Consider the following 9,178-nt stretch of genomic DNA (forward strand, 5'->3'; position numbering starts at 1 on the left):
AGAGTTACGAAACAAATTCAAGGTAAAGATTATGATAACAAAATTTGGTGAGCGAATGTTTGCTTCGTTTTATTAGAGTGTTAACGAAAGAATGCCGAGTACTTCCAGGATTAAATGACAGTCAGTTCAGGTGCTTATTGTACTGCATGAGAGAGAGAGAGAGAGAGAGAGAGAGAGAGAGAGAGAGAGAGAGAGAGAGAGAGAATAAGACAGTTTTATCTTTTGCTGATGAAGTGGAAGGAAATTCGTTAAAGGTCTCTCTCTCTCTCTCTCTCTCTCTCTCTCTCTCTCTCTCTCTCTCTCTCTCTCTCTCTCTCTCTCTCTCTCTCTCCCTTGGCACTAAAATATTTACTGCAAGGTTCTTTTTATTTTCTTCCTTTATTTTTTTTCCTAGCAAGTTATGTTTTTCCTTTTCTTTTTAGTTTGTTGTTGTGTTTGACTGTTTCTCTCTTTTGCATGTTTTTTTTCCTTTCCATTCCCTTGTTCTCTTTATACTTTTCTTCCTATTTTTTCCTTTTCTAATTTCCTTTCCATCTCTATATCAGTGTTTTCTATGTCTTTTCGTTTTCTATTCTAGCTTTTCTTTATCTTAAGTTTTCTCTTTCATTTTTTCTCCTTCTCCTCATCTTTCTTTACATTTCTTTTCCATTTTAACCTTCCCTTCTGTTCGTCTTCTCTTTCCATCTCCTCCATTTCCTATTCCTTCGTATTAAATCATGCCCTCACTTTCTTTCCTCTTTCCTTTTCCTGGTCCCCTTTTTTCTCACCTTTTCCACTCACCTGCTTCTGTCAAGTTGTGTTTCCCTCTCTTTACTCTCGTCACTTTCTCTTCAGTATTCCCCTCATTTATCATAACCTTGCCTTGCACATCTGTTACCAGGTTTCCTTCTCTCTTCTTCTTTTCTTTGATCCACGTTTTTTTTTTTTTTTGAATCTTGACAGAAATTGGATTGTTTTTTTTTTTCTTTTCTCGTCTTTTTCAGTGTCGTTTCATGTTTATGGAAGTGTGTGTGTGTGTGTGTGTGTGTGTGTGTGTGTGTGTGTGTGTGTGTGTGTGTGTGTCTTATTTTGTTTTGTTTTTATTCTCCTTCTTTTTGGTATAGATCGATCATATGTGTGTCACTTTAGTGTATTTTTTTTTTTCTTGTCACTTTGTGTTACGTCTTGGTCAGCTGTGTGTATGTGCGTGTCCGTGTATATAGATTAGTTAAGGCTTCAATATTCAATACAAATAAGGAACGTGATATATTCTTGTAAGGTAATCATTCTTTCGTGTCAACATTTCAGTTATTGCATATTTCGTTATTTTGTGTTGGTTCGCCCTAGCATTACGAAGGAAACGACTTTTCACATAGCAGCCAGACACGCCCTGCCCTCATCACCTACACTATTCAGGCTGTGTACACCCGTCCCTCAACACCTATAAACAGAAAGGCGCCCCGTTTACACCCACCGTGACGAGGCTCAGTCCAGAGTGCTGCTTCTGCTGGGTGGGGAACAGCTTTCCCTCACGCCCTTACTGCTGCTGGTAGTGGTGGTGGTGGTGGTGGTGTTAGTGGTGTCCTCTGCTCCTTTCTTCTGGTCCGTCTTGTGCTTCTGAGAACAGGTGATGGTAGTGTTGGCGAAGGAGGCGGTGGTGGGCCTCTGATCCCAAGGGCTTCCCCCACGACGTTCATCACAACACTTACCGCTTGGTTTGTCTGCGTGTGTGTTTGTGAGTGTGTGTGTGTGTGTTTGTGTGTGTGTGTGTGTGTGTGTGTGTGTGTGTGTGTGTGTGTGTGTGTGTGCGAGTGTGTGTTTTGGTCTGGTTTGTTGGTTTGTTTGTCACGCGCCGTTGTTAGTCACGCCTGTGTGGCGCGATATGCCCGTCCCTCCCATCCTCAGGCAGGCCGCTGTAAGGGGCCGCTTTGGAGGCGTGCTCCGGGAGGAAGGGAGGGAGGGAGGGAGGCAGGCAAGGGCTGGAACAACAAGCTCTGAATCAACAAGTTCCCGACAGTTTCAATCTTCACTCAGCGATAAACTTTAAGACAGCGTGTTTTTCAGTTGTCTGGGGAAGTTTTGTCCCCCTGTTTACTTTCACTCAGGGTGTTTACGCAGAGGACAGGGGCCTCGAGGGTGCCGAGAAGCCTCAGTGTCTTGTGGCGGGGGACCGGCGTCGTCTGGCGGTCATCAGTGCTGCTCGAGGGCTGGCCGCGCCGCTCACTGCCAACACCGACACTGAGCGCCTCAAGTTTACTGTCTGGGAACGAAAGTCGCGGCACGCATCAGTCGTCACTAAGTTTAGAGGCAATGGGAGATGGCAAGTCTGTTATCGTGGCCTGCACGCGCCCCACGTCGCACACTTGTACATCATTTCAGCGAGCGTCGGGTGTCTGCAAGCGAGGCGGTGGCAGGGCGGCGGAGGAGGCTGCCCGAGAGGAGTGAACCAGGGAGCGGGAGCCGAGTCGGCCGGACCTGCGTCCCGCCGGGGGTGTTCTGTGCTCCACTCGACCTGACTGCCGCTGTGCAGGCACTGACGACGCATGCACGAACACACGCACGCGGCGGCGCCACCACCTCATACTCCCAACAACGAGTCTGGCCACACATGTCTAGATTGCGCACCGCATACCCGGGGAGCGGATGCCGCCCGCCCGTCCGCCCGTCCTCCCTCCCGCCGCCCCCACCTGCCCCCTGTCTTGTGTTGTCCCAAGATTGTGGGGGTGTTTACTCCCTCCTTCCTTTCCTTATTTTGGGCTACGATACACCATACAATCGATTATGAGATCCAATCTTGCTTCTTACGCTTGTCCACTCTCACTCTTCCTTCCTCATTCCCTCTGTTAACTCTTTTTGCTTCATCTTTTCGTAATCTTCACGTGACCTTTTTCTCCTCCATCCTTCAACCAGTTTGCCCCTCCCCGACCTCGCAAAACATAGCCCGTCAACAGGTGGCGCTCAAACCCCCTACCCGTCTCTCCCTGCACATCCATTTAACCCCTGTATGTTCCTCTTTTCTTCTTCTTCTGCCACCATTTCTTGCCTCATCCCCCTATCGCTCTCATCCACTTCCAAACCAGCTAACCCTTTTCCCGTGACCTTCCTCTTGCCATACCTTTCTTTTTCTCCTCCACCTCCATCCACTTCTTGTCCTTTCATTCTCCACTCCTCCCCAAATCAGCTATCAGGACCCCTCCCTGCCTCTAATTCCCTCCCCGCTCTATACAACAGGTTCCCCTTCCATTCATTTACATTGATCCTTACTTCCCTCTCCCCTCCCCTTTCAACCCCTCGCTTCTTCCTCCCTCCGCTCTGATTCCGTCCACCCCCCTCCTCCTCCTCACCCCTTTTGTCACTGTTTTCCCATGCGCTTGGGTTATAGCTACAATAGGCAAAGCAACTGCAATTTGTCTGTGGAGGCTTCGATGGAGGGCCTCCTTTACTTTTCAGAAATCTAAATGGTTTGCTCCTGTCAGTGGTGACGCAGGAAGGCTTTTGGTCTGTGTTGATACTCCCAGGCTAAGCGTGTATCATTAGCTCCCCACAAGAACTACAACAAACATGGTGGAGGAGTGAGGCTGCGGTGCGTATTACTTGCTATATATGCTATCGAGTTACGCCTTTACAGAGGATGATACTACCCAAAGCCTTGATACGAAGCATATTGGTGTTCTTCCTCTTGATAACTTAAAAATAGCCACCTTTTCAACACTGACTTCTATGCTGCCGCCTTCCATCCCCAACCCTTCATCTCTCCATCCCTTTATCTCATCCTTTTCCCGTCATTTCGTCCCCATCACCCCATTTCCCAATAGTAAGTCTTTCAGTCGGTTGAGGTGTTACGTATGTTTGAGACTCGTGAATATGAGTAAAAATTGACGTGTTTGGTATGTCGGAAGGAACAGAAAGAGACAAAAAATAGAAGAGTGATGGAAAGGAGTATGAAAAACAAAGTAGGAAGTAATGAAGAGAAGGAGCATAAAATAAACGATAGAAGGAAGAGCGGAAACAAAGTAAACAGTGAGAAATCAAAAGAAGCTGGAGAAAAAAAGATGCTAAGGGAATGTAAGGAAATAAAGGAACAGAGAATGAAGCGGTTACAAAGAGCTTTACAAGAAGAGAGTAGGATGTTTTGGGAGATGTTGAGGAGATAACTAATGTGGGAAGGATGGGAAAGGCTGCGGAGTAAGTTCATAGGTGGAGAGAAAAGGAAAAGAGGGGCAGAGAAGCATATGGGGAAACGTGAGATAAAAGAGGAAAGGAATAGAAAGAGGAGGAGACTGAGGAAGATGTTAAAGAAAGAAGGAAGAAAGAAAAGGGGAAATCATTTCTTTTTTATGTAGGAGAGAAGGGCAACACAATGTTAAAAAGATAAGGCCCACTTGATTGCTGGTTGGTGCCAAAGTTATGATGGAAAAGAGAAGACAGAGGAGAGAAAATATGAGGAAAACATGGGAAAGAGAAGATACGGAAGTCAGCGAGAGGAGAAAAGACGGATATGTGAGAATGAATGGAACTGGAGAGAGAATGGAGGAGAGATTGATCAAGAACCATAACGGAGTAGTAGGCAGAGTGAATGTAACACTGATGGACTTGCGGGAGAAGAGGCGAGAGGAGGAGGAGGAGGAGGAGGAGGAGGAGGAGGAGGAGGAGAAGATGGTGGAGTTTCTATAGTGATGTCCCGCGAGGATATCATATAGGCCTCCTCAACCATCTCTCTCTCTCTCTCTCTCTCTCTCTCTCTCTCTCTCTCTCTCTCTCTCTCTCTCTCTCTCTCTCTCTCTCTCTCTCTCTCTCTCTCTCTCTCTCTCTCTGCAGGAACATAAGAGGAAATGAATGCGCTTCTTTCTCAACTTAATTTCCTCCCTCATTAATTAGTATATATTTCAAGGCAAAAAAAAAACCTACTTGATTTTTAAAACAAAATATTTGGTTTAATTATGCTTTTGTTGAAAGAGAGAGAGAGAGAGAGAGAGAGAGAGAGAGAGAGAGAGAGAGAGAGAGAGAGAGAGAGAGAGAGATATTCATACATAAAGACTTATGTATATATACGTATATGCACTGATGGTTTCCTCCTTCGCTTCCACCTCGTTTTCCTCTTCAGTGAAACCCCATTGCAACGATGAAATAGGAGGAGGAGAAAGATGAGGAAGAGAAGGAGGAAGGAAGGAGGAGGAGGAGGAGGAGGAGGAGGAGGAGGAGGAGGAGGAGGAGGAGGAGGAGGAGGAGGAGGAGGAGGAGGAGGAGGAAGAGGAAATATGCAATGGTAACATGAATGAAGATTATAAAGTTTAGGAGAAGGAGAAGGAAGAGAAGGAAGAGCAGAAGGTACGTACACGTTTCGAAGAAGAGAAACAACAAGAAGAACAAGAACAAGAACAAAAGGAGGAGGAGGAGGAGGAGGAGGAGGAGGAGGAGGAGGAGGAGGAGGAGGAGGAGGTAGAGGGGAAAGTCTTACCTTACCTTCTCTTGTTCCCGTTTCAAGTTTGGTCTGATGTAGATAGTGTTGCGTGTGGCGTTGGTGGTGGAGGTGGTGGTGATAATGATGGTAGTGACGGTAGTAGTGATTGTTGTCTCGAAAATGATGTGGTTTGTTGTTGTTTCTGTTGTTATCATTGTTGTTGTTGGTAATGGTGGGGATTTTTCGGAGCTAATCTGTCATGATGTCGTCGTTATTGCATGTCCCCCCAGTAACATGATATATGGTATTGTTATTGTAAATCCAGGTATATACAGATGCACAGAACGTTGATCATTATGGCTTTTTCGAAATTCTGCATCGAGTTTTGAATATCTTGTACGAGTATGGACAATTTCAAGGGAAGTTGGTCAAAAGAATTTTTCCATGATTCCATGATCGATATCCAAATACGGCTTAATAAATGTTTGAATTTTTGATTTGGGCAATTGAAAAGATGAGAAAATAAGACTGGTATTTGGTATGACATAACATATTCATTAACAAAGTGTTATATGAATGAAGTTAGTTATTATCGTTGTGATTTTAGCACCTCACACACGAAGCGAGGGACATAGCAATATAGTATAACTGCAAAACAAACATCTCTCAGGACTACTTTAGCGTAATGGGGCGTAACGGGAGAGGAATGCAAGAAGCTTTCCTCCTCGTCATGGCACAGCGGAATGGACACTACAGATGGAAGCAGCTCGTTGTCCAGCAGTTTGTTTGTTTTACTTAGACACACAGCATTACTCTTGCCAGGAGACTCGAGTTACCTATTTTCAAATTTACAAAAAAAATCGGAGTATTTTTTTTTTGTTCATGAAAAGAATTTGATTTTACCTGTGTCAGTGTTTTGAAAGAATTGTGTAGAAAATTTTGTCTTATAAGCTCACTGCAGCTTTATGTATATGGAATGGCACTGTAAGCATATTTGATAATACGTACTCTTTCTTATGTGTGAGAAGAGGGCGTGTCTGGTACTGCAACCTGGTGAAAACTTTAATCTTTTTCTTCCTCCTATTTTTGCCTCTTTCCCTTTCCTCTTGCTCCTCCTTTAACTGCCTCTTCTTTTCCTGTTTTTCTTCCTTCTCCTTCTATTCTCTCTCCTTTACCTCCTTTTCCTTTCCCTCCTACTCTTCCATATCCTTCCCTTCCTTTTCTTCCCACTTAGACGAATTCACCTTGCTATTCTTACTCTTTCCATCCACCTCTCTCCCTCCACCGCCCCCACACACCTGCACCAATGCTTTCCCTGCAGCTTACAAGACGCACAGGTGTTGACACAAGGAGATCCCAAGCCTCACTCCATTTACGAGCAGGTTTTCAATGGTAATGTTGTGGCAGGACCTTTGGCAGAAGAGACCTGAACCTCTGACGGAGAGGTTGTTTGTAGCGGTGGTGGTAGTGGTGAGAAATTAAGTGGTGGTGGTGGGCCTAGTGATGGTGTGTACTAGTGGCAGAGCCTTAAGGATGGTCGTAATGGTGATGATGGTGTTAGTGGTCGTGGTGGTGGTGAATCAAGGGGTTATTTTAAAATCTTAGTATCTAGAAGAATAAAGAAAGAGAGAAGGAAAAAGAGATATGATAAAGTAAGAAATAAAAAAAGGAAGAGAAGACTATTAAATGGAGGAAACATTTGTATTGGAGAGAGAGAGAGAGAGAGAGAGAGAGAGAGAGAGAGAGAGAGAGAGAGAGAGAGAGAGAGAGAGAGAAATACACACTCTCTCACACACACACACACACACAAGAGGAGAGTGAATCCCATAAATCGTGACGGTGTCAGAGGCAAACCTTTCACCCAGGCCAGGTATGGAGTGGTGGTGCTCACTTCAGGGATTTGTCACCATATTTTATCTCCCACCGCTGGATGTAGAGGGGTGGTTTTGTCTAACATCTATACCAGTGTTGTCATGGCTGTAATGCAAGCGATGGGGTGGTGAGCAGAGAACGAGAGAATGCTGGGAAGAGATAGATAGATACATAGATAGATAGATTGATTAATTGATTGATTGAGAGAGAGAGAGAGAGAGAGAGAGAGAGAGAGAGAGAGAGAGAGAGAGAGAGAGAGAGAGAGAGAGAGAGACGGAGACGAAAGTTAGAAAGGTATATAAAAAAAATTAAGATGTTTAATATTATTTCATATTGCAGAAATTGTTTTTTTGGGAGTTTTTTTTGTTGGAGTTTGTTTTTATTCTAAGGGAGTTTTATATATTTCTGTTTGTATGTGTTTTCTTTCCATTATTCTGTTTCAATGTTATTTTTTTTCATTTATTTCTTCATTATACGTGACTAAGAAAACTTACCCCACCTTTCTCTCTCTCTCTCTCTCTCTCTCTCTCTCTCTCTCTCTCTCTCTCTCTCTCTCTCTCTCTCTCTCTCTCTCTCTCTCTCTCTCTGCTTACCGTCATATCCTGGCAGTTTTATTTTTTTAACTATTTTTTTTTTAGGGTTTTCCAGTGTTGCCTCGCGGCGGTGATGAGTGTCAGCGGTGAGGAGATGACTGGAAGAGATGGCTGTTTACCGCGAAGACTAAAGTGTCATTGTAAAAAAAAAGAAGAAAGAAGGAAAAAAGAAAGAAGAGACGAGTGTTTGCCCTAAAGAGGTGAGTGTTTATGGAGAAAAGATTATTATTGCTTTTGCTTTTTGGGTTTTTTTTAGTATCTTTTTTTTTTACGGTGTAGAAAACAGGATCATATGAAAAGAGGAGAAAAGTTGAAGTGTTCTTATTTTTATTCTCCGGATATGAGTGTCACTATCAATGTTTATTGTTTTTCTATTGTTTTTTTTACAGAGATGAGCTATGATAAGATTTGTGCCTTGTTTTTTTTCTTGTTTTTTTTTCTTTTTAGAGATGACAATAGAATGATAACGCGTGTATCCGCTTAGTACATGTGTATACGTATGAGTGTTCTGCTACTTGATTGAAAGGTTGGAAGAAGACAAATTCGATTGAGTTTTTTCATTAACATTGATTTGTAATATGTCGAGCATTTGAACGAGACTTGGTGAAGGCTGTGTGTGTGTGTGTGTGTGTGTGTGTGTGTGTGTGTGTGTGTGTGTGTGTGTGTGTGTGTGTGTGTGTGTGTGTGTGTGTGTGTGTGTGTGTGCGCGTGTGGTAATGGTATTTTTATTTCCCCCTTGTTCGTTTTCTCTATCGCTACAGTCTTTTTTCTTTTTCGGCTTGTTTTTCCTCTCATTGCTCTCTGTTGTGTTTTTCCATTCTTCTCGTGTTTTTCTCGTCAATTTGTTTGCCAGCCTCCACTTTGCACCTTCCTTTCCCACTTGCCTGTAGGGGTCGTGGCCTACTGCTGCCCTCGTGCCGGTCCTCACACCCCTCTCTGCCTCACAACCTCCTCTGCTCCAAGCCATCCTGCCCTGCCTTGCTGCACGTCGGCTGCCTCTCGTCATCCCCCACTAATGCTTCCTTAGTCGCTTCTCAGCCTTCCCTTAGAGTTTGCCAGAATATCTCCGTGATTTTTTTTTCCTAAATTATTAATTATATCTCCTTGAAATTTGAGTATTTAATTATTTAGATACAATCACATGCGAATACGAAAATAAATTAAGTAATGTCACCTTGTAAGTAACTCGCGATTCCTCCCCTTGATGGAGAAGAAAAGATCAGTGACCACTTTTTCATCTTGGTCGATCGTTGTAGATGAGTGAAAATAGGATATTAGACTCCTTCCGTGACTTCTGCGAGAAATGTTCTTGCATGTATTCCTTTCGAAATGA

The 9,178-nt window shown here is 43.9% G+C and overlaps 1 protein-coding gene across 1 annotated transcript in view; it reads right to left on the bottom strand.

The window, feature by feature from the left end:
• LOC123505701 (probable G-protein coupled receptor No18) overlaps nucleotides 1-2,682 on the bottom strand; it is a 95,060-nt gene extending 92,378 nt beyond the window's left edge. The window contains exon 1 of the mRNA XM_045257348.1: nucleotides 1,454-2,682. The gene's annotated coding sequence lies outside the window, so the exon portion shown is untranslated. The remainder of the gene's footprint in view (nucleotides 1-1,453) is intronic.
• Nucleotides 2,683-9,178: the final 6,496 nt, after the last annotated feature.

The sequence above is a fragment of the Portunus trituberculatus genome, chromosome 18 (genome assembly GCF_017591435.1).
Source record: "Portunus trituberculatus isolate SZX2019 chromosome 18, ASM1759143v1, whole genome shotgun sequence".
Lineage (NCBI taxonomy): Eukaryota > Metazoa > Arthropoda > Malacostraca > Decapoda > Portunidae > Portunus > Portunus trituberculatus.